The following is a 26,390-nucleotide window of genomic DNA, read 5'->3' on the forward strand; positions in this document are numbered from 1 at the left end:
GCTAGCTTGCTTTCCAAAGGTCAGATCCTGGTTCACAAGAGCTACTGTTATATTTGTGAGCAATTGCCCTCTGTGAATGAGTCCTTCCACAAGTCCACAAAGAGGACTTTGCCTAGGGAAATGATGTTTCAGATTGAACACATACTTTGTGCTAGGTCCTGGAAAGATATACATCACATCTTAGCTTAGAGGGCAACCTTCCCCAAAGAAAAATGTACTGTAAAGCACCCTGTGTTTCCTCAAAGTATAGCAGTAAGCACACTTTTTGTGATTTTTTTGTCTGGCAGACTTCCTTGAGTGAAGCACTGACTTGTTCGCCATTGTGTCTACAGTGCAAACACATATGCCCTTAGTAAATGTCAAATGATGAAATGCATAAATCCAGTGTCAACCCTTCAGGTCTGTGGGAGAGGTAGAAATGAAAATAGAGATTCAGGCTTCTACAAAACATAGGACAGGAAGGAAGAAGTACCTAACTACCTGGAGAGGTGTCTTAAGCCTGAATGGAGGAGGCTGTGTATGCTAAACTTTGGGATTGTCCCACACTGAATGAGGAGATAAGTTGTGACACAAGGGATTAAGACACAACCTATGAAGCTATCCACAGCCACTGCAGCACGAGTTCGATCCCCGGGCAGGGAGCTACCCACATGGTGCAGCAGACCGCTCCTGACTCTCCTGCTGCTCCCCTCAGAAGTGTATTTCAGTTAATCTGCCTGTTCTGCTCCCCACTCTGTCTCTGGTGAATCCTCTCATGCCCTGCACCTCTGGCCTGTACCCCTGTTCTTGTATGCATAAATAAATCAATCAATCTTTTTAAAAAAGGAAGTTAGTTCACCAAAGCCTCACCAAAGCCAGATATGTGCCTTATCTGAGAGAGAAAGGGGCTGACTATTGAGACTGCCCAGCACCGTGCACAGATGCTACCCTCCTCAAGGTGATCCTCTGGAGAAGCTATACTTTCCAAGGACCCTGGCTTTCTTCAAACATCTTTGGAATGCTCTTTATGGAAATTGTTTGCAATACTTTTTGTTGGATCTCAACTCTAGAACATCCCGTTCCTACTGAGATTTGATATTTAGAAATAGCCAGAAGTCATTTTGGATGAAGGTCTACTGAATGAGGAAAAAAGATCATTTCATTCCCCACAATAGTTGCTGCTGAAATTTGGGGGAAGGCATTCGTTTACATTGGGCAGGGGATCTCATTCTGGAGTGGGTGGAAGTTTTGAGTCTGTGTATTATTGGGTGGGGTGGCCTCATATCTTTAACTTTCACCAGATTCCCCAAGGCCTCCACGATTTAAAAAAGATTAACAACTATTGTAGCATTGTGAGATCATTTCTTCTGTGGCTTGTAAACTGGCTCTGAAGAAAAGTCACATGTTAGGAGAACAGAGGACAGGTTTCAGCTTCTCCTGAAATTTGATGTGTTCTCAGTGGAATACAAAGGTCCTGGAGCCTTGGTATCCCCATACACAAAGTAGAAGTTAGAAATGTGGGTGCAGAGGTCTTAATCTGTGATTTGTCTTGTCTTAATCTGTGACCCCGTGAAATCCCAACAGTGGAATTTCTGAAGTAATTTTGAACAATAACAGCATCCCTGGACTAAGAATATAACAAAATCGTCCCAGATGTTTCCTTCAAATGGCAGCCCTGGTTCTAATGTGTGTTAGTGCTTATTCAAAGAAATCAACCTCCTGATGTCAGAACCAAGGAGCAGGCCAGAGCAGAATGAAAAAGCAGAGACTCAAAAACCAACAAGACTTGCTGAGAAAAAGTAAGACCTATTCATCAAGAAGGGAGAGCCAGGAGAGAGGATGTTGGAGCACCACTCTGGCAGGGCAGGAATCAGCCCAGAGAGGCAGCACAGGAAGACAGAAACAACAATTCTATCTTAAAAGTGAAGGTTCTAGTAGAGTGCTCAATCTCCAAAAGGGCCAACTAGAGTAAAAGAGAATTCAAGCAAGACAATTTTTTGGCTGCAACTAAATCCCAGACAGCAGGAGCCATATCCTAGGAACAGGGTGACCTTACAAGATCAGGACCATGGTCTTCAGGGTTGGTCCCAGAGCCTGTGACTAAAAACTAACTCCAGCTGTGGGGAGAGACTTTGGGAGCCAACAGCAGAGGTACCAATCATTGAGAGCCATAGGTCCATAGGTCCATAGGTCCCATAGGTCCATTCTTCCTCTCACCCCGCCCCCCCCCTTCCTTCCTTTCTCTTTCTCTTGGTCTGTGTGATAGAGAAGAGATATTTTTAAAATAGAAAATGATTCCCTCCTACCTTAAGGAGCTTGCAGACCTGGATAGATTTCCCACTTAGAAGTCAATGACTAGCTCAGGAGGTAGAAAATAATTCTACAAGGCAAAGGTGGAATTTGTATGTGTGGGCCAATGGTGGTAAATAGTTACTCCCTGGTTTTCACATTCGCAGAAAGAATGTTACTCCCTGTCATTCCCCAGAAAGGGAAAAATATGAGGAAACTCTCTGGACTTTTCTCTGCCCCAGGGGAAGAGGTGACTCTGGTGTATCTGTCCCTGCCTTTTCTGGGTCCTTTTCCAGCCAGCCTCTCCATGGGACACTTCCATGCTGGTCTATCCTGTGGTAAATGTGGTGAAGCAGGCTTTGCCCTGCACAGGGAAGCCTGCACTTTTGCGGGGCAGGCAAGCAAAGATCAGATGGGGCATTTCAGGAATCCATTTGGCTGCAGGTCAAGCCACACTGTTCAAGTCAGCTTTATCAATAAATAAAGCTGATATTTTGATGTCTAGTGGTCTGCTTCCTACTCTTATTTTTCAATTAGCTGCAAACTCAGAAGGCGAAAGTAGGGATGTTCCCTTAGGGTCTCCTTGGCTCCCAAAACAGAATAGAAGTCTTCGATGTGTGTCAGTCTAGAAGGAGGACCTAAGCCCAGATGTCACTTCTTCACTAGAACCTTGCAGACATGTTTTGTCACAGGCCCTCAAGCCATGTAGCAGCTGCTATTGATCTGGAGACCATAAAAATAAATTTTGTTTCTTGACCTCAGGAAACTCTGAATACCCAAGGCCCACACTTGAGAAGAAAGTAGTGGGTGGAGGACTTCCATGCTATATTCATCTCTACAAAGGCCAGAGTCAGGGCCAGACTCAGAGTGAAATGAGATTAGAAGCACAGAAAATGCTGCTCCCATAGGATTTCATACTGTGTGTGTGTGTGCGTGCATGTGTGTGTGTGTGTGTGTGTGTGTGTGTGTGTGTGTTAGGCTTCAGTGACTTATTATCTTTGCTTTGGTCTAAAAATGCTGAAGTGTAAAGATAAGTGGTCATTAAAATGAATGAGGGTTTTCATGTTGATTTCAAATGCTCTCAAGGGGACTAGTGCATTCTGATGTCCAAATGACAATGTGAAGGGGCCAACTCCTTGTGCCTACTGTCTCAGTGAAATCAAATAGATGTGAAAGTCTGCTAGGATTTTTTAGGAACCAAAAAAGAAAAAGATGCGAAGGCTTGTATTATGCTTTTTAGAAACACAATTATCATTTATATTTTCCACGGGATACACAAATATAAATAATTTTATCCTTATGTCAGTGTTGAAACCTGAACTCAATTCAAGAAGAAATTATTTTACTAGTCACTCCAAATACTCATATGATATTAAGATCTATGGTGCTGCATCAATTATATTATTCTCCCTAATTTTGTATGTGTTTGAAATTTTCCATGATAGTTTTAATATACTTTATTTTCTAGAGTTCTATGTTCACAGCAAAATTGAGTTGAAAATAAAGCATTCTCATATACTCCCTGTCCACCCTCCTACCCCCAACCCCACCCGCCAACACACACATACAGACAGCCTCTCCCATTACCAATATGGGCCATCATTCTTTAAATCTAGTCTTTAAATCATTTAGATTATATATGCTTTATCAAATATATATTATTTCACTAATTGCAAGGCATTATCCCATGCAAAAATAGACCTAGTCCCTGCCCTTATATTGTTCATAGACTAGTCAGAGAGATCCACTAGAGAAATAATTTTATAAAAAAAATAGTTACAAACTATAATGAGGATGACCTAAGTATGTGTACTAAACTCCCTGAGTATGAGTAGTCAGAGAAGTATTATTTTGTTGAAGTGTTGTTTCCTACTTCCTTCCCAGGCATTTTCTCATGTGACTGACTGGGCAACTCCCACATCTTTTTTCTTCCTACATCTACTGCATGGTAACTTGTTTAACAGGTTTAGCTAGGCATCTTTCCTCTCCCCCTCCATGGTCAGTTTAGAATCCTGATAAGGACAGGTGGTCACTGGGGAAACATTTTCACACTGTATATGCCAGAAGTTCATCCCTGATTCATTACCCCAAATCCTCCATCCTGTTGAGCATTCCAGTTTTATTCCTCTCTGGTCTCATTTCTCTTCCAAGGGTACTACAGTGATTTGGCCCCTGCTAAAAGGAGCAATCCCCTACTTCCCACCCTCCTCTATTTCTCTGAGGCCCTTCTGTTATCGTGCAGAGGTTGCTGTCATAGATGGTGTGCCATTTAATCCCCACAGTACCTCTCTCTAGTCCCTTTCTCCATAGCCTGTAATAGTTATCTAAATATATGCTGAATTAATGAATGAATCGTGTTGCTAGAAAAGGAAAGAATGACTTATTAGGAAGTAGATCTGGCCCTAATTTCTGTTTAAGATAAATTCCAATGTTTTTAAAATTTTTCATGAGTAAAAGATCCTCTAATTTTAAGTTATTAATTCATTTATAATAACATAGTTTGTTCTGTATGAATTACTAGCCTATGAGTATGAACCTGACACTTTAAAGTGAATTATTATTTAACTCAGAGGTAAAATTACACCAAAACATCACTATAAAGTAGCAATTTAAAATGTTTATTTTAAGTTATCTATTATATCATAGTGTCTCCAAAACACCAGTTCAGATTTTAGTATTGGCTGTTCATTGCACGCAGCGAGATGACATAAAATTGTCACCAGATTTCAATGCCTCTCCTAGGTTGCACCCAGTAGCATATTTCAGCCTGGATGGTGCCATATTATTGCTTTGTGCATTTTGGTAGCACTTTATATTTACAAAGTGCATGATAATCATATTTATTAGTATTTCTGCAAAGTCCTCCTGTGAGTTTGCTCAGTATTCTGAAGCCAAGCATAAAAATAAGTCTGCACTTACTGAGAAAATGCTGATAGGATCCAAATGAAATGTCAATGAACACTAATGCACAATTTTCAAAATGGTATAGATTCCCTAGATACATTTCAGCAGAACCATCAAAACTTCTTTCCATATCATTTGAATTTTCACCCCCAAAATGAAACTTAATTTTAAAGGAAATAAATGATTATTATATTAGATCTTATTTAAATGTTAGGATTTAAGTCACTATTTAAAACACAGAAGTAAAAATTTATGAAGGCAAAGTTTAAATCAGGATTCCACATATGAAAACTAATTTGTATTTTTCACCAAAGCAAATTTCTAATAGGTAAAACCATAACCAAGTAAGATGCAGGTTTCTTTTGTGTAACTAGTAATCATAAAGGTGGGGACTCAGGACTGTAGAAAAGTTCTACAAGGTCATCAAGTACTCAGGTTCCCCTGTCTTTTTGTTTCACCAAACTTCATATGTGGTCTCAGTCTCATGGTTTATGATGGGGGCTCTGAGATCTCCAGACTCTGAGTCTTGTTTCAAACAAAAAGAAAGAGAAGGAGTGACAGTAACAGAGGGAGGGCATAAGGGGTAGTGGGATAAGAAAGGAGAAAGGGACAACACAAGTATTAGGAAAACAAGACTTTCTGGTCACTGCCTAGCAGACTCCCAACAGGCCATGTAGCTTCACTGGTCAGTCTCCCACATCCACCTCACCCACAAGGCCCAGCTGCATGGGTGACAGAGAATAATGTGTTTGTTTTAACGAGGCATATTACCATCTCAAATAAAACCGGTAATAATGAAAAAAGGATGAGAAAATGATAGGTAGGGAATAGCAATATTTACCACAGCAGTGTTTCCAATTGAATTACAGATACGTGCATGGATAGTGCAGATACAGAGCTTGCCAGTTGGTGTCAGCAAGAAGAGCTGGTGCTAAAAAGACTTCAAGGAGTTTACCACTCCTTCAGGCAGCTCTTCTGGCTGAAACGTGTTTGTAAAGTGCCATGTTTAACTGCAATGAAGGTGATACATGTTACTTAGAGTGCATCTTAAATCCCCCAGCTGTGCACAAGGAACTATATTCAAAAATGTTTATTCCAGAATTATTTGTAACAAGAAAAATTTGGAAAAAGCTTGAATGTCCATCAACAGAATAGGCAATGTCATTATAGTTTACCCACATTGTTTGGAATACTTTCTAACAGTTAAAATAAATAAAATTTGACAAAGCTAGGTGGTAGGTACCAATGTTTTTGTTATAGTATTCATATTGTTTCTCAGTATGATTAAAATATTTCATAATTCTATAAGTGAGCCAAACAAAACAAGACTTGGGTGGGGTTTCTCAATATCTGGTCTCCATTTAAAATCAATGGAGAGATCTATTTAAAATGCAGATTACTAGTGTCCCTCCAAGATCTAGTACCATAAGCTCCGATCCTGACCTAGCAGTCTATATTTCAAACAAGGCTACCAGGAGTTTCCTAGAGGAGTACTGATACAAGATTTAAGAGAGAAAAAGTTTTATGGAAAACACAAATTGATAAGACCTCTGGGCTGGAGAAATGAGTGGGGTAGAGCCTGGAGAGCACATGAACTACCGACAGCTCAAAACAGACAAGAAAAAAAATTTGGTAGTGAGCAGAACCTATTAGGATTAAACTGTGAGAAAGGAGAACCCAACATCAGCGGTTTAGACCAGCAAGCCTTGAGTTTGGTGCTCTAATAAAAAGTGCTCAGGGAAAAGTCTGGAGGGCATCAGCACTGGAAAGGTGCAGCTCTCCAGAATACCAGGAACTCAGGTTTGTTCTATGCTCTTGCTCCCCTGTGTTTGACATACCATGCCCACCTCATGGCCTAAGATGATTTTTGAGTTTCTGCCACCATGACTACATTGCAAGCAACAGTAAGGAAGGAAGGGAGAAAGGGAGCCCACCCATCTCCCCAGAGTAGCAGAAACTCTGCTCACACTCAGACTGCAGTAACCATTGCACACCTGAAAGGAAAAGTATGGCATGTCTTTATTCCAGGTGAAGAGCCAAAGATAGGGAGGCGAGAGGCTTTATCACCACTGAGAAAGGGGTAGACTGAGTGTAGGAGCCTCTGTCCTAGAGAGCCTGGGGTTAAAAGTTTTTAAAAGCCCATTGGCAACCAGCAGCAAAGACTCAGGAAGCTGCCATGAAAACTGAAGCACCAGTCTTACTGGCCTGGTGATTTCTATTGTAGCACTTAGGCTTGGACTCCCACTTTTCAAAGTGTGGCTGTGGGGCCAGCAACATTGATGTCACCTGGGAGCCTGTTGGAAATGCTAACTTAGACCCACCCCAGCTCTAGTGAATCAGAATCTACATTGTAACAGGATTGCCAACACCAGGCTAGAAGATCTCAGAAAAGAGAAAGTTTAGAATCTGGGGAGACTGGTAGCACAGGGCAGGCCTACATGAGTGAGTGTTGTAGGTAAAGTGGGAGCTGGGCTCCTGTGAGTCAGCAAGCCTCCCATGCAAGAGCACGCAGGAGCAGGCCAGAGAGTGAGGATACAGACTTGACTTGTGGATGTAAGTGGAAGAGACTGCCAGCAAAGGAGAACAAGGAAGAAGAGGAGAAAGGCCAGACACTTGGAAAGAATGTGGCCTTGGAAACACACTCTAAAAGAATATCAGTGAGATACAAATTCAACAATCCTGCCTTGTGGACCAGGCAACACCAAGTCTTACTGACAATACCTCCGAGGAGCAGGAATTACGATTTCCAATGGAAGTGATGAAACTGAGGTCGAGAGATCTTGACTTGCTAATATCATATAGCTGGGTATTAACATAGCTTACAAGGAGAGAGATCTAGCCAGTTTCCAAAGCACTATTATATGCATTATCTAATTTAATCTCCACTCAGTGAAGATTTAATCTTACCCTGTGAAGGAAACAGAAAGTTGTTATTTTAGCTTCCCAATTTAGGAATTTCAGGACTTTTGACTTGTAGTCCAATTTTTTCCTCCCATTTCTTACTTCCTGATTTCCTAACACATGCTGATTATGGCGAAGGAATAGGAGGACAGGGTTCACTGGACCTGAATTAAACTCTTTTGAGAGTCTAGCCCTGTGACAGACATATAGCAGACCCTCTAATGTAGTTGATATTGTTATTATAGCTACAATAATTGGTTTTGCTGAAAATGGAAGTATTACAAAAGCATCTTATTGAAGTGAAGAATACAGAAGTCATATGTGAAAGAGGATACTGAAGACATTGTATCAGCAAGGCAAGGAGTTCTAAATAATGCTACAGAGCATGGACTTTGGAACCAAACAAGCTGAATCCATGTGCCAGCCCTACTAGTTATTAAATTGGTGGTGTTGGGCAAATTACTTAGCCTCCCTTTGCTTCCACTTCTTCATTTTCAAAACGTATATAAATAATTTATTGGGTAATATTATAAGGATAAAGTGAGATAAAATATATAAGATGATAAACTATGCTCATAAGAAAACCAATGTTCAATAATTATAGTTATTGTTAAATTTGATTATGGATAGAAGAGTGGAGTGGAGTTGAAGTGAAAGTAGTGGCAGTATAAGTGCTCACTAAAGTGATAAATAACCTACATTAAATACTTTGAGTGTCTATCAGTTCACACACTTTATTTATATGAACTTTAAATTTAAAAAAATACACCCTCTTCCTTAGACCCACAGACTTTACACACTGACTATAAATAATTTGCTTTCTGATGATGCTGCATTTATGACTAATGCTTCCAAGTTGTATATTTTGAAATTCCTGTATTTCTCTCAAATGTAACTGTAGTTAATGAATACAAAACAAATAACCATAGCTCTTTACCTTCAATGTTCAAGAAATGGAAGAAGTCAAGGGAAAATGTCAAGGAACTCTTATTATCTCATTTATGAGAAGCTTTGGCACAGCTCATGAAGGTGACAGATGTTTTGCTTCCTAGAACCTTTTTGTTCCACCCTGAAAATCTATATTTTCCTTTAGTACATTGATTTCTTGTTATAGAGCGGGAATAGCTATTAAATATCTTTATTTGGGAGCTTTGGGGTGCCAGAATGTGAAAGGGAAAATGCATCAGTACTTGCAGGAGAGTTGATGGGATAGGTAGAGGAGAAGGCAGTCTGTATCTGGGAAATTATTTACAATTTGACTGAAGGACAGAGAAATTTTCCAGAAGAAAAAAAGGGGAAGAAAATGAAAAAAAGTATGCAATCATAGGTAAACTCCTTGATGGATGAGGAAGATACTTTAATAGACGAGAAAGCACTTTCCTCAGTGGCCAGCTGGCTCACCTCATCTCTCTTTTTGGCTTGTAGCACAGTGGAAAGATTCAGTGGAACAAATAATGGAATATATGACAGAAAACCAGCTGATGCCAACTAATAACAAATGGAAGTGCTCTTTTCTATTTTGATGAGGGGCTGCTGATTTCTCTTTCAGAGTGAGGCTGGATCTTCACTACCAAAATTGAGCTGACTGATTATGAACAATGTCCCAAATACCTCTTTTCTCAGCAACACAAATAACATCTCTGTATGTTTCAAAGCTTGTTCATCTGCATTGTCTCATTTTATCTTAAAAATAACCCTGTGAAGTAAGTGTCAGTATCCTCATTTTATACTTGAGAAAATGGAGGTTTAAAGAAGTTAATTAATAGCAGAATCCACACCCAGAAATTTCTGATCATACTACCTTTGTTGGCTCCTCCAAAAAATGTCAATCTATGGCCACAGTTGCTACAAATTTCTTTTGGGAGGCCTGTGTCTGCCTATGTTTCAACATTTTTTCCCTCCTGGCCAATTTCATGGCCCTTGACATGTCTCAAAGACTAAAAGAACCCCTTGAGTTTGCTTGGAGTATCTGGAATGAGGGCAGGTGCTAAGAGTGGAATGGAGGAGAGCAGTCCAACCAGCAACTAAGCTACAGCTTCACGGGCACAGGACACTGTGTCCTTGTTCCTCTACAGCTGAGGCCTCCCATTGCACCCTCTCATATGCCTTCTTTGAACCCCTGAGATGCCTTTCAGCTATCTTAAGCATCCTATCCATCAAAAAGTCTCCCTTCTGGGCCTCCCCTGGTGGCGCAGCCAGCCGTTGAGCGCTGGGCTGCGAGGCTGCCCGCAGCCTCTGCAGCGCTGGTTCATTCCCCGGCCGCCGGGAGGGTCCCACAAAAAAAAAAAAAAAAAAAAAAATCTCTCTTCTATCTCCCTCAGGACATCTCAGCCAGTTATAAGGAAAAAATCACATGTTGCAGATTACTATCCTCCTGGAGAGGATTTCCAACAGGGGAAACAAAAAGCCCAGTGACAGGAAGTCTTCCTTGGTCATATCAGATGTGCTCCTCCAACCCCAGGAAGAAAGCCTCCATATTTGAAGCTATTTCTCCATTTCCTTCTCCCCTAACTTCCTGTTCTGGGGACCCTCTCCTCTCATAAGTGGTCAATGAGTTTAGAACTGTGCCGACACAAAAGGAAGAGAAAGAGGCCTTTCCTCAGCTTCACAGTGCAAAGTAATGCCAACTACAGCTAGATAGACCATAATAGTAGCTAATGCACAGATTTGCCTGTATTTTAATCGAGGTTGTACCACTTACTAGTCATGGTGCCTTGAGAAAATTACTTGTATCTTCTCTATGACTTGTGTATGGATCTTTAAACAGGATATTAAGAGTACATATTAAGCATATTGAGGATTAAAAATGTTATATATGTAATACAGTGCTTGGAACTATTCCTGGTGTATAGAAACATCACATAAGGATTAGATAAAAGAAATTTTTAAACTTACTTTTAAAAATATCTGCTCTAATATTGGGTGGTTTCACTTATGGGAGGAATACAGGAAACGGTACAAAGTGTCAAAAAATAAGAGACAAAAGTTGCAGGCAAACTATAGGTCTAATGCATACATCAGGAGAGGGGGGAGAAGAGGGATCAACACAGGAGAGGAACGAGCACAATAGTCTATGGTGATGGTTCTTGGGTGATGTGGTAGTGGGAGATTTATGTGGGGGAGGTGTGGAGATTTAAGACTACATCTGAGGGGAGAAATCAATACTGTACAAAAATGAACAACAATGTAAGAAAATTTAAAAATTCAATAAAAAAAATCTATTCTATGCTAGATTCTTTACATCTGGAATTCAGATGCCAGTCGGAGTAATTCTGACACTTGCAATGTGCATGATTGGCTTAGATTCCCTATCCATGGATTTATGGAAAAATCTAATAATTTCCCCAAGAGTTCTCTGAATTCCTAAGGGTATCTTACATTTCTTAATTAGTTCAGGCCCTAAATACAGCTTCTTCAGATATTTTGCTTGGGAATTTTTTTGCTATTCAGGACATTGTGTCCCACACAGGTTTCACTCAAATACCTTGGAATTTATCAAGGTATTCATATTCAATTTATCAAGGTATTCATATTCAAGCTTTACTGAAACTCTGGGGAAGGGAAGTGTTTTGTTACAATAATCCAATCAATTTTAAAATTCAGTATCAGAGCCTCCCCGGTGGCACAGAGGTTGAGTGCTGGGTTGCGAAGCTGCCCGCGGCCTCTGTGGCGCCGGTTCGATCCCCGGCTGCTCCCCGGCCACCAGAGTAGGGTCCCACATGGTGCGCAGACCTCTCCTGCCGCCCGCTGCTCCCCTCAGCAGTGTACTTCGGTCCTTCTGCTTGCTCTGCTCCCTGCTCTGACTCTGGTGAGTTCTCTCACCCTCCCCTGCTTCTGACTATACCCAGTGCATGTATAAACAAACAAACAAACAAACAAATAAATAAATAAAACACGCCTCTATAAAAAAGAAAAGGAAAAAAAAATTTCAGTATCAGTCATCCCTTTTCTTTATAAGGCCAAGTCCACATCTTTAGGTCTAGCCTCCCATCAGGTTCCTTGATCTTCCTTCCTCTTCCCTATTGCCTTGTTCCTCAAGCATTCACTCCCAGGTTGCCTGAGACTCTAAATTTTTCTTGTTCCACTATGAAGATAAATCCATTAAGCTCTCTCCAATCTACTACTTTTTTGAAGAAAACAGGATAAAACCTTTTAAGACATGGTTGAAGATTTAAGGCTATCCTTTTTCAAGGACTACATTTAAGTGAAGGTCAAATATTAAACTCAGGGCCTCCCTGGTGGCGCAAGGGGTTAAGCACCGCACTGTGAAGCAATCTGCAGCCTCTGCAACATGAGCTCGATCTCTGGCAGGCCAGGGAGCAACCCACATGGTGCAGCAGACCTCTCCTGTCTCTCCCACTGCTCCCCTCAGCAGTGTATTTCAGTCAGTCTGACTGTTCTGTTCCCCAGTCTGTCTCTGGTGAATCCTCTCATGCTCCACATCTCTGGCCTCTACCCCAGCTCTTGTATGTATAAGTAAATAAATCTTTTTAAAAAATTAAACTCATCCTTGCTCTGTGTTTGTAAGAGGGTGGGAAACAAGGAGAGGATGGTTATTAAATATATATAATCTTAATTAGTTTTCAGACCAATACTTCAAGGTAGGTTTGATTCTTCCCATTTTGTAACTGGGAAAACTGAGGCTCAGAGGAGTTAAGGAATACTGCTGAGGTTATCTAATTGGGAAGTGGAATTTCTCACCGCTTTCTCTCCAACACACTGCCTGGTATATTGTGTTTAGCCTTGGAAATGTGAACTATCCTAAGGTGGTGGCCAAAATCAGAGGTGCCAAATGCAGCTCCTTTGTGGGTCCTTCATGTTCAATGAGTCCTAGCTGTCCTTTTGGCTGTCACCTTACAACAAGGGTCTGTATTCATATATGCCTAGACCCATATTTCCATGTGGGAAAGTACAAAGGAGAGCAAGACACTCTACTTCATTCTTTGCCCTGGATTTCTAATCATGCAACTTGAGGTCCCTTTTGCAACTTGAATTTACATTTCTTTGCTGATTCATCCTGAGTTTTCACCCAAGAGAAACCCCCAGAACAAAGATGAATCCTTGCTTTACCACTTCTGTGAAAATTTAGACAACTTGTCTCTCTTTTAAGGTCTCAGTTTCCTTGATTGCTCTAAAAGCAACAGCAATAATAGTTACTTTAAAAGGTTGTTAGGGGCCTCCCCGGTGGCGCAGCGGTTGAACGCTGGGTTGTGAAGGTGCCCGCAGCCTCGGCAGCGCCGGTTCGATCCCCGGCTGCTCCCGGGCCACCGGAGGAGGGTCCCACATGGCGCGCAGACCTCTCCTGCCGCCCGCTGCTCCCCTCAGCAGTGTGCTTCGGTCCTTCTGCCTGCTCTGCTCCCTGCTCTGGCTCTGGTGAATTCTCTCACCCTCCCGCGCTTCTGACTGTACCCAGTGCTTGTATAAATAATAAATAAATCTTTAAAAAAAAAAAAATAAAAAAAATAAAAGGTTGTTAGGAGAATTAAATGAATTAACACATGTTAGATGCTAACCTGGCACACAGAATGTTGTAAAGCTCAATAAATATTAACTGTAGTAATAATTATTCTAAATGTCCATCCCATCTCCTACCTAAAAGCAAATCTGATCTCTCCACTTTTCCATTTCCTCCACCTGTTGCACAGCCAAATACACACACACACACACACACACGCTACTGGAAATCACTCTTCTAAAGCAAAGGTGGCCTTAGCAACTCCACATTCAGTTGACTCCAGGCTATCTATGTGACCTTGGTTTCAATTTCTCAGTCCAGTTTCTTTTTCTGTAAAATGGAAACCATAATTTTGTACTTAAATAACTCACAGTATTATTTAAAAAAAATACACAAGGTAGAAATGTAAAGAAGTTCCATATTTATTGATATATTATTTTCATTCCCCTCATAAAGTACAATAGATTTTTTTAATGTGATTCTTTTTTTTTTTTTCACGATTCATTTATTTATTTATACAAGCACTGGGTACAGTCAGAAGCACGGGAGGGTGAGAGGATTCACCAGAGCCAGAGCGGAGAACAGAACAGGCAGACTGACGAAATACACTGCTGAGGGGAGCAGCGGGCGCAGCAGGAGAGGTCTGTCGCGCCATGTGGGACCCTCGCCTGGGCCGGGGATCGAACCGGCGCTGCAGAGGCTGTGGGCAGCTTCGCAGCCCAGAGCTCAACCGCTGCGCCACCCGGGAGGCCCTACATTAGTTTTTTTTTTTTTTTTTTTTTAAACAAACTGTGGAACTTCATAGTAATCTGTTAAGATATATATCAAAAAGGCCTCCCCTAGTGGTGCAGCGGTTGCCCGCTGGGCTGCGAAGCTGCCCGCAGCCTCTGCAGCGCCGGTTCGATCCCCGGCTACCAGCGAGGGTCCCACATGGTGCGCGGACCTCTCCTGCCGCCCACTGCTCCCCTCAGCAGTGTACTTTGTCACTCTTCCTGTTCTGCTCCCTGCTCTGGTGAATTCTCTCACCCTCCAGCGCTTCTGACTGTACCCAGTGCTTGTATAAATAAATAAATCTTAACTATATATGTATATATATATATATCAAAAGACTCATTTAGGACTGATTAACAATGTTCTAAACAGTTTCTCTAGTTCAGCCTTCACATTTTTTTCTCCTAAGAGTCATTTATCTGCTCATGAGTTTTAAAAATCTATTTATAGTAAAACTAAAATAGGAACCCTATGCTCCCTAATCAATTACAGATTGTCTTTGTATTAAAAATGAAATTGCACCAACTGGCTTCATTATACACATGTGGAGGGGTGGAGGGTGATGGCAGAATCAAAGAAATATAACTTGAAATGTGTACCATCACATCTATCAACACAGTGGGGAAAAGCCCTGCCTATTTAATCTTAAATGTTAATATCTTTAAACAGTTACACAACCTTTCAAAGAAACCTAGAAAACCATCATGGAACAAACTTGCAGTTTTGATGGTAATTATCTTGAACAGCATTCCCTGCTGGCCCTGTTGGAAATGGAGGAGACACGACATTAAGGATTCGAAAAATGATTCATCACTTAACTTTAATGTGGAAGGGCTTGGGTGATCATGACTATTAACCCCTCTATTTTACAGGAGAAGATTCTGTTCTTGGAAGGAAAAGGACTGGAACAACCCAGGGTAGATGGTCACTTCTTTGGAGTTAGTAGACAACAGGTACTAGGGGTAGGAAGAAAGGGGAAACAGACCACAATAATAATAGATATTTGCACACATCTGGTTCTTACTCCTTGCCCTAGACTGTGTTCCCTGCCCCCCAAATACGTGGGACTTCAGGGAGAACCCCTGGAACAGAAGAGATAAAAAGGTCCCCTGGTGTCGTTCCTGAGAGTTCTGTGGTTGGAAACTCAAAACCTCGCCAGATTAAAAGAGTTTCTGTGAATACGGTTTCTGAGGTCAAGGAAGTCTTTCCCTCCCCCAGCTCTTCACGCGCGCCTCGCCTGTTGCCCGGCAGTAACCCCGAGGCGTGCTGCAGCTTCGGCTATCTTCAACGTAGCTATTTCAGACGAGTAAAAAACAGAAAATGTGTTCCTTTTCATTTCAAACCTGGTTGTTAGGCCCGGGCCCCTCCCCGGCAGATAGAGGAACAGTAACTTTGTGCCCACATAGCTTTTCCATTGGGGGTGCGTTCCGTTCAGAAGCTGGGGCGCCCTTCCTAACTGCCTTTTGTGAGAAGAGATTTGGGGGGACGGTAGAGCTTTATCTGGACCAGCTGTGGGGATAAAGGGAGTGTAAAGACAACAGATGGGGGGCGGAGGACTGAGAAGTAATTAGGTGTCTGGAGCAGAGGGGGCGCATGGGGGTTACAGCTCAGGGGATCCGGTCACCCCGCGGCACCTGAAACTGTGCCTAGCCCAGCTAGACCCAGAAATTAGAGCGCATCTTCAAAGCCCACCAAACGGAAACCACACCAAAAAACTGACGCTCAGCACGCCCCGCCGCAGCGGGGTGCTCGGTGTGCGCACGCGCGCCGGGCTCCGCGACTGCCCTGGAGTTACCCCGAGCGGCTAGCCGGCTTACTGGGTGAAAGGTAACTAGCAGGCGCTGCTCCCGGCGACGCGAGGCGCGCCTGCGCAGTCAGGCGGGCGGGGGCGCGGGTTCCACCCAGCGTTTCTGCAAGTTAGCAATTCGTCCCGCTGTGGGCGTGGTGGGGGGGGGTCAGTGCAGGAGGCTGCGTATGGGGGGCATCTAACCGACTTGGAAAATTCTTGTCTCTCAACTGTCCATGGGAAAGTGAGGTCCAGGAATAGTGCGTAGGGGAGAGCCACTGACTAAACTATGATTGTGTGCGCGGCAGGGTGCTGGGCATCTCACTGGGCTATTTTAATTCTGGAAACCCTTGGAAGGAGGCACTGTTATGAAAGAGAAAACAGACTCAGCGAGGTCATGTAACTTGCTTAAAATCATCTGTAGGGACAGGAATGGACCACAGTGCAGGTTTTCTAATCCAGCAGACCGGGTAAAGGAGGAGTCCTGGAGCCCTCAGTGGTTTTTTGCAGGTCTTTTATTGGGGTTACCAGGTACACAGCAGGCAGGGGTGCTGGGGGGCCGGGAGGCTGGCAGGCCTCCCAGCCGCCAGCAAGTCTTCACTCTTTCTGGACTGTCCGGCATTCTCTGCTTCTCTCTCAGCTTCTGCAGCTTCTCGGCTTCTTGGCTTCTTCTGGCGTCCCTGTGACGCCGACCTTAAAAGCCCAGTCTCAGCCCAGGTGAATCCCATCTACCTATGCCCACACCCTACTCCAGGTGTCCGCGCCATCAGGCATGCATTCAGGAACGCAAGGATCCGTCATCTATCCTGATGGTGGAAGGGCAGAAAAGCCTGAAATTTTTCCTTACCCTACATCATCTAATCCACATAAGGCAGTTTCCATAAATGGTTACTGATTCGAGGTGTTATTATTATTTTTTTTTTCAGTAATGCTAGTAGCCGAGGCTTGTAGTGCATTTCACAAGGCCGTGCTCTCCTTCTCTAAGACTATCACAGTGGCCTTTTTGCAGCTGGGAAAAAAGTTGTTCTGGGATTACACAGAGACTAGCAGGATTGAGATTTTGTGTCCCATTTTAGAACAATAAAAAGCTCAAAGCTCAAGGTCAGGTTCCCCCATGCACTATCCATCCTTCAGACCTATGGAAAATAATGAGCTCTTCAAGCTTGTGAGCTGAGTGACCCAGGCCAGAGAAAGACAACGATGTTCTTATCGTAGGAGGTGTCCTTTGAGTGCAAGTTTCCATTACAGATTTACAAACTGTATTCCCTTCCAGAAGCAAATGGAGCTGTTAGTTCAATGAAAGCAGGGATAGAATGCACTGCCCATGGGTTTGTTGAACTTGGAGTTTGTTGGGTGAGTTTATAACTGAATGAACACATTTTCAACCCCATACTAACCCTAGAGAGAAGCTATCTTTGTGTCTGGTAATGGGTGACTGCTTTCTTATGACTTTCCCCCCTTGAGGTTTCTTGCGTTCATTTCAGCAAACATACTACATCCACTCTACTATGTACATAGCTGCAAAACAGGATGGGGGCTTCAAAAGGCAGGAATGTCTTGCTTTCCTGAAAATTCCATTCTAAGTCCCAGACATCTGGGAGTTTTACACACCATCATGCACGTGGAGGCCATGGGGTTTCCTGTAAGGCAACAAATGCATCATCCAGGGAGGGGTTACAGGACCAAATCACATTCCTTCCTTCCCCACCAGCCCCTTAGTGCCCCAGCTACTCCTCAAAATCACACAAACAAAAGCAGCTCTGCTCCTCTTCCAAGAAGTCTTGGAAATAGACAACTACCAAAATGGAAATAAAAGGGAAGCAGAAAAAACTGTAGATCAACTGGTCAGCCCCCTCCCATCCTCTCTCTTTCCAACAACCCCCCTCCCCTGAGTGTCCAGTCAGGGAATTGGAATTTCATTGCCTTGTTCCCAAAAACTGTGTTGCTGCTCAGGCTGATAAATACAAAGGCTGCAACTGGACTGTCTTTTGCCCTAACATAACCCGGCCTTACAGCCTCCGTGAGGTGACATGGGGAGATCATGTGCTGTTAAGATGCCTCTGTGTGCTGCGTGCTTGATGGTGTTGGCAGAAAGAAAGCTGCTTGGGGACTTACATCATCACCCTGTTGATAGTTTCTTGAGCTGAGAACTTTGCCCACACTGGACTCTTTGCTAGACACTTTTACTTGAATTCCTATGGGATCCTCCATAGCCTTGTGCAGTAAGTAGTGTGACTCCTATTTTGCAGAGGATAAAACTGAGGCTTGTGAAGGGGTGATTTCCCCCACATCATGTAACCAGTAAAAGACATGCTGAAACTCAGCTTCTGTCACTGCTTTCTGCTCTAGAGCCCAACACTCCTCAAGGGGCAAGTACTTGGTGCTGGTTGGGAAAACTGTCCCTATTTCTCTTTCTTCTCATAAGTATCCCAGAGATATCTCAATAAAAATGCAGGACAAATGAAATTCCATGCCTCACACAAAGATAATGAGTGACTTAATAAAGGAATGAGTGAATGGATGAATGGAGGTTAAGAATGAAATGGGATGAAGTGCCTAGAATTGTGCCTGGCATATAGTATACTCTCCATAATGCCCAAACAAATTAATAAAGAAGGAAGTATAAATCGACATATAAGGAATGGAAGACTTTTAATGTGAGCTGCAAATCCTTTAGGAAAATAATTTCACAGCCTCAGACTCACAAATAAAGTTTATAGTCTTGCTAGAATTTGAAATTCGTCTTGTTGAATTGTTGGTGAACGCTTTACTGCCCTCAGAAGGTTATCAGTGGATATACAGAAAGTAGATACTGTCGAGCCCCAGTCCACAGTTCCTTTCCTGTTGAATTGCCTCTGGTGGTGCTTCATAAGTGAGATTTGTGTTGCTAGCTTCTATCAAAAGGAAAGTGTTTTCATACTATTCAGTAAGAGATAATATTCTTTGTGAAGCACTACATAGGTTACAAAGTGCATATGATATGTTTCTCACTCCCAAGTGGAGAAAACATTAGATGAGGAGCAAAAGGTCCCAGATTGGAGTCCCTGTTCTTGCTAGGACATGTACACTTAGGCACATTATTTAAATTCAGCAAACCTTGGTTCTCCCATATATAAAATGGGTGCAAAATTACCTCACAGGGTAATTTTAATAATTTAGTAATATGTAAAATGAATAATAATATAAAAAATAATGTATGGTATGTAAAAAAGGAAGACTTGATAAGCAGCAAATGCTATTAATTTTATTTTATTCAGAAACAATAGGGGGAGTGTTGTCCCAGGCATCAAGCCCAGCCCTCTCCAGCGCAGAATGGAGAGCTTGCACACACTTCAGCCCCAAGAAGGATTCCATGCTGGAGGAATTCCAGGGGGCATGGAGGAGCAGTTTGACTGCTGGGGAATAGTGTTGGAGCTAGGTAAGTGCTTCTTGGGCCTTGTGTCTATGCCTTGGGCCTGTCAACCTCTTCCCTACAGAGATATGAATGTGTCACTTGAATGTGGTGACTGCGGAAGGAAGGAGCGCCCCAGAGCAACTGAATCCCATGAGAACTGTGCTGCCTCACTATGCTCACTGTGCTCTGCGCTGCTCAGGACAGCCTGAATTCAGGACAGTCAGCATTTAGAGAGTGTAATACTGGAGAGCAGACATGAAAATTTCTGAGCAGGCCTGATACAAATCTACAATATATAAACATAGAATGACCTGAAGGTTTAAGAGGGAGAAATCTAGCACAGTGAGAAATTCCCAAGGGAGGGGGGAGGAAGGTGAGGACCTTTGGCTGAGATATGAATGCTGGAGCCTATTTTACCCAAGATAGGAAAGACAAAAAAGGTTTACACTTTCTGGCAAAACTAAAACAAGTAAAATCCCACTTTGGCAATACCAAATGCTTTCTTTGATTTAGCCAGAGATTTCAGGGTGCCAAGAAGAAAAAAAAAAAAACCACTAGAAAATGCATCATGGTCCTCCTGGAAGGAAATTGAGCAGGTAATACTTTACAGCCAGGTTTGACTTGTCAACCAGCTCTGTGGCCTTGAATAGTCACCTTACCTCTATACCCATTTCCTTGTCAATAAAATAAGGACTCTCATACCTAATTCAATGTTGTTATGATGATTAAATGAGATGATGAAGGTAAAGTAACCACCATGATACTAGGAATGTGGTAAACTGTAGTAATGCAGCTTCTTTTTCTGTTTCCACCTGATGGAAGATCAGAGCTTAACAGGCTGAACTCATTCATTCATATTTAGTCATATAGCCTCTTCTAACATTATAAGCCCAAGAAAAACTTCAGTACCCCCTCTTAGATTCAGAAATGTCTGCTTTCTTCTTTCTTATCCACAAAAAACTTCTGCAAGTGTCAACCCCTTGGGAACAAAGCAACTGTGTTAATTAAGCCTAACTCTGTTCTGTCTGAAGACTGTAATTACCCTTCCATGTAGATGTCTTGCCTTGAGACTTCCCCTACTCCCAGGGGCAACGTGTCAAATCTCAGCCTCCTCAGGGTGGAGATACAGAATGGCTGGGATCTTAAAACCCAGCCATAGAGGACAAATTGTGGTCCCCCTGGAAAGTTGTTGTAAATTATTAATGTGGGCCCCATTTCTTTCTGTAGCCTGGTGGCAATTCCAAGGACAATAACATAGAGGAAAGCCAAGTCTCTGAGGCATTTCCTGAATAATACAAAAATGCTCAAGTGTCAAGGAATTTCCCCACACAGTATCCACCTCTAACTAGTCTGTGCTTTGTCCTTCTTCACACTTGAATACACTGTATTGGTTACACAGAAATTTTTAATTCTCAAAAAGAAACAAAATGTTTGCGTTCAAGCTAACCCTATCTCAATGGTTTCATGTTTCTTTGGGGGAACCAACAGTCATTTCGAGAGTCTAGAAAGAGAAGTATGTGTCTGAGTCATAAGTCTGCTTTCTGTCTCAAACATGACATACAGCCTTAGCTAAGTCTTTTCCCTTCTCTGAGTCTGTTTCCACACCTATAAACTTAAAGGTCTGGATTAATTTGGGTTTATTTCTAATTATCAATCACCCTCTGGTATTTATTTGGAGTTATGCTATCTGCTCCCAGAGCAAGGAGAGTTTTGAAACTACAATAGAAGCCAACATTTCTGAGACATTTCAGCAAAAGAGATCTGTGAAACACTGACATTTATCAAAATTCAAACATGAGTGCCCAAAAATAGATGACTGGATCAAGAAGATTTGGTACATATACACAATGGAATATTACTCAGCAATCAAAAAAGATAAACTCATGCAGTTTGCAGCAACATGGATGGAGCTAGAAGGGATCATGCTCAGCAAAATAAGTCAGAAAGAAAAAGAAAAATACCGGATGGTCTCACTCATAGCAGGAATCTAGAAAACCTAAATAAGGGACCAGGAAAAAGACTAATTAATATAAAGTAAAAATCAAAATCAACAAGCAATTATAAACCAGAGATACACTACGGGGGCAGGGGAGGCAGGTAGAGGAAAGATTAGGGTCAAAATAAGGGGGGTGCAACTGTATGGGGAATAAAAAATAAATAAATAAATTGTGATTTGAAAAAAAAAAAAAACAAAACAAAACAAAAGGAAAAACAGGTACATGTGAAAAATATTTATCGTCCTGAGATTAAAGTATGCCACTAACAAATTTTGAGGAGTCATTTTATGATCTGCTTTTCCTTTTTCTGCTAATATGTCAAAACACATAATCAATTTGTATATGCATAAAAATTTGTTGGATTAGTTAATATTCCTCTCAGGGACATATCACAGGAATTGACACATTAACAAATGAGTGAAGAATGAACTTTGCCATTGTTAGAACACATATTGATGCATACAATGTGATGTAAACATCATTGTCTCTTGATGTTGTACATTAATTCTTCCTATTTTTAGGTATGAGCAAATTTTCTCTATTGAACTCAATATTTGTTATACTTCCAAACTAAAACTGGATCATTATTGTCAAAGGTAAGTGGAAAATAATAAAATAATAATAATAAAAAATATTCAAACATGGCACTAATCACAATCCAATAACATAACAAAATCCAATTCATGAAAAAGTATACCTGAGAACAAGAAAAGTACTATTTAGTTCTTTGCCGAAGTTAAACTAAATTTAACTTTTTTGACAAATTTATTTATTTTGCTATGTGTTGAATATATTTTTTAAAGGAAGCAAGTACATTATATTAAGAGATAATACTGTGCCAGCTTTATTAGTTAGGGAAGCAATTAATTTGTTTGCTTAACTTTCTGCATATACATGTTTATTAGATAAGGAATGAGAAGGAGCCCTTAAGGTCAACAGCTAGGAAGAACAATGAATACATTAATGAATTAACTTTTTTACACAAATAAAAGTAGGAAATGGTTGGTTGGTGTAGTGGACATTGTTAGTGGCCTGTTGGTACCAATCTCTCCCTCAGCCACCGTGAGTATTCACTGCTAATGGCTCACACTGGCTCCCTTCTCTAGCAATCATCCTCCAAAGAAGGGGTGCTTATTCTCCCACAAGGTTGTTTCCCTCGCCATCAGCCTACAGCCCCAAATTGATTGATGCAGGGTTAAAATATCTGGTACCTCACTTCAGGGGAGGACCAACTCTGTAGTGTGATTTATGCTCCAGAGCTCCTCTCAGGTCAGGATAAAGCTACACATTCCCTGAAGTGACATTTTTACTTGACTGTTTGCCCTCCCTAACCTGCCTCTTCATTTGCAGGTTTCTTGGATAAGCACTCTCAGTTCATCACACACACCCAAATCTCTGTCTCATGCTCTGCCTCTAGGACATCTGACTTAAGCTTAAAATCATTTTAATACTTGGGGGGCTGGGTGACTCAGCAATGAAAGCTATATGTGAACTTTTTTCATTCTTTCATTTATTCCATCAATATTTATTGAATTACCATCTATGAGTCAGACACCATTTCAGATGCTGGAGATATTTACAATGCACAAAAAAGACATTGCTTCTGCAATAAACAACAATAGATGCTGCTTATTTTATAGTGGGGAGACACATCATGATTAATAAAACAAACAAAATAATCATATTTTTATAAGAGTATGTGTAAGATTATTTATATCAGGGTTTTTAAAAAACTGTGGTTCTGAATCATGTGCTATGATCATTAAATGGACATTTAAAATAAATTCAAGTGTGTACTTTTTCTATTATATAAGCCTAGATTCAATGATTCTATATCAAATAATTCACTGTACAGATATGCCTGTATATGTGCTTAAAGACACAAAGTTGTTTATTGGCACATTGTTTATGATAGCAAAAGACAGGAAACAACTTAAATTTTCATCAATAGAGTACTGATTAAACCTATTATGTTACATCCATAGTAAGGAAAACTATGCAAACATTACAGATGAGGTAGCTGCATATTTGCTGATGAGGAACAATCTCTTAGTTGTACTGCTAAGTTTAAAACAAGTGAAGTATAAAACGGAGTTTGTAGTACTGTATTCTTACATTTGTGAATGAATGTGAACACACATACTCATACTTCTAGTTTAGAACCTTTCAGTTGTAATGTTCTGTGAGAATAAGGAGGAAATGTTGATATTAAAGAAAAATAACCCCATGTAAATATAAACAATTTATATTCCAGGAGTAATCAAAATACAATTTCTTTGTTTAATAGTGCAAACAAGTTTAATTTTAAAAGCTGATAGCCAAATGAGAGTCAGTGGGCTTCACTATTAAGAAATCTTAAAGCCAAAAGTAAAAGGCCCTTAGAAATGCAATTTCATGGTTGATTTTTAACATTACTATTGTCCTGAAGAATAATCACCTAGGGTTCTTACCTATGCCTATCAAAACATCTGTGCTGCTTTATAAACAATCACCTAGGGTTCTTACCTATGCCTATCAAAACATCTGTGCTGCTTTATAAACATTCTCTTCATTCCCCATAGCAATTCTGCAAGTTTGGTGACCAGGACAAATATAGTCAACTTGGATTATTTAATAGCAAGAAAGGAAAAAATGAGAGCAGAAGCAAGGTCTGTCTTATTTACTTCTCAGCCATCTCTAAAGAGTTGGCAAATGATAGAAGCTCAGTAAGCATTTGTTAAATGGATGAAAAATCCTTCGAGGTGCTACTGGACCCTGGAAAAACCTCTATTCAGCTGCCCTATATCCATAATGTACATTTAATATAATGCCAACCAATACAATTAATCTTAAATAGCCATATGTAGTAGTGCTGTATAATTGCTGTTAGGGTGGGACTTTTTTAAACTCTGTGACCACAGGAACTGAAATCCTACTACTGTATTCTGATTTTACTTCATCTTCTCATTACCTCTAATCATCTTTGCCCTGATCAAAAGTTTGTATTATATCTAGCTTGATGCCTTTATGATCGGAGAAGATAGTTGGAATGATTTTGATCTTCATGTATCTGGTGATGTTTGTCTTGTGGCCCAGAATGTGATCGATTCTGGAGAATGATCCATGAGCGCTTGAGAAAAATGTGTACTTGGATTTTTTTGGGTGCAGTGACCTATAGATGCCTAAGTCCATGAGTTCTATGTCTTTATTTAGGGCTCTAGCGTCTTTGTTTATTTTTTTGATCCATTGGTGAGAGTGGGGTGTTGAAGTCTCCCACTATATATGCATTTTCTCTAATGTCTGTTTTCAGAGCTGATAATAATTGTCTAATATATTTTGGTGCCCCTTCATTTGGTGAGTATATGTTGATGAGTGTTATATCTTCCTGATGTATTGTCCCCTTGATCATAATGTAGTGTCCATCTATGTCTATTTTTACCTTTTTTAATTTGAAGTCTATTTCATCTGATATAAGTATAACTGTTCCTGCCTTCTTTTTTGGTCCATTTGCTTGTAGGATTGTTTTCCAACCTTTTACTTTCAGTTTATGTTTATATTTTGTGGTTAACTGTGTTTCCTGGAGACAGCAGAAGGCTGGATTTTGTTGTTTATTTTTTTTAAAGATTTATTTATTTGTTTGTTTGTTTGTTTGTACAAGCACTGGGCACAGTCAGAAGCACGGGAGGGTGAGAAAACTCACCAGAGCCAGAGTGGGGAGCAGAGCAGGCAGAAGGACCAAAGTACACTGCTGAGGGGAGCAGCGGGTGGCAGGAGAGGTCTGCGTGCCATGTGGGACCCTCCTCCGGTGGCTGGGAGCAGCCAGGGATCGAACGGGTGCTGCAGAGGCTGCGGGCAGCCTCGCAACCCAGTGCTCAACCGCTGCACCACCAGGGAGGCCCTGGATTTTGTTTTTTAATCCAGCCTGCTACTCTGTGTCTTTTTATTGATGAGCTTAATCCATTTACACTTAGAGTTAATATTGATATGTTGGCATCTATGTTTGCCATTTTGTTTGTCTTTTTTGTGATTTTATTCCTTGTTTTATTCTGTTCTTCTTGTTCATTCCTCTGCTAGTTTTGGCTTTAGGATGAGGATGCAGTGAAAAAGGAACTCTCCTACATTGCTGGTGGGAGTGCAAACTGGTCCAACCACTTTGGAAAGCTGTCTGGAGGTTCCTCAGTCTACTAAAAATGGAGCTACCATACAACCTGGCAATTCCATTACTAGGGATCTACCCAAAGGACACAAAAACAGTGATTCAAAAGAGCACCTGTACACCTATGTCTACTGCAGCACTATTTACAATAGGTAAAACCTGGAAACAACCCAAATGCCCAAAAATAGATGGCTGGATCAAGAAGATGTGGTATGTATACACAATGGAATATTATTCAGCAATCTAAAAAGATAAACTCATGCCATTCGCAGCAACATGGATGGAGCTAGAAGGAATTATGCTCAGTGAAATAAGCCAGAAGGAAAAAGAAAAATATCAGTGGTTTCACTTATAACAAGAATATAGGGGGACCAAATAAAACATCAGTATAAAAAAATAATAACAACAGTACAAAACACAACAAAGCAAAAACAGACAATTATAAACCAGAGACATACTGCAGGGGAGGAGGAGGGAGAGGGATCAGAGGGAGGGAGGGAGAAGCACTGGGGACTGTGGTGATGGTGCGTGGTTGCCTTGGGGAAGGAAATTCTATGGGGAATCAACCTGAGGAGGTGGGGGAAGCAAATATTGTCTAAAAAAATTTAAAAATGATAAATGTTAAAATAAAAAAAAAGTTTGTGGGCCTCCCCTGGTGGCACAGTGGTTGATCGCTAGGCTGCAAAGCTGCCAACAGCCTCTGCAGCACTGGTTCGATCCCCGGCCGCCGGAGAGGGTCCCACAAGGCACGACAGACCTCTCCTGCAGTGCCCGCTGCT

This window comes from Talpa occidentalis, unplaced genomic scaffold (assembly GCF_014898055.3).
Source record: "Talpa occidentalis isolate TD23 unplaced genomic scaffold, MPIMG_talOcc4v2.1 talOcc4.7, whole genome shotgun sequence".
Taxonomy (NCBI): Eukaryota; Metazoa; Chordata; class Mammalia; order Eulipotyphla; family Talpidae; genus Talpa; species Talpa occidentalis.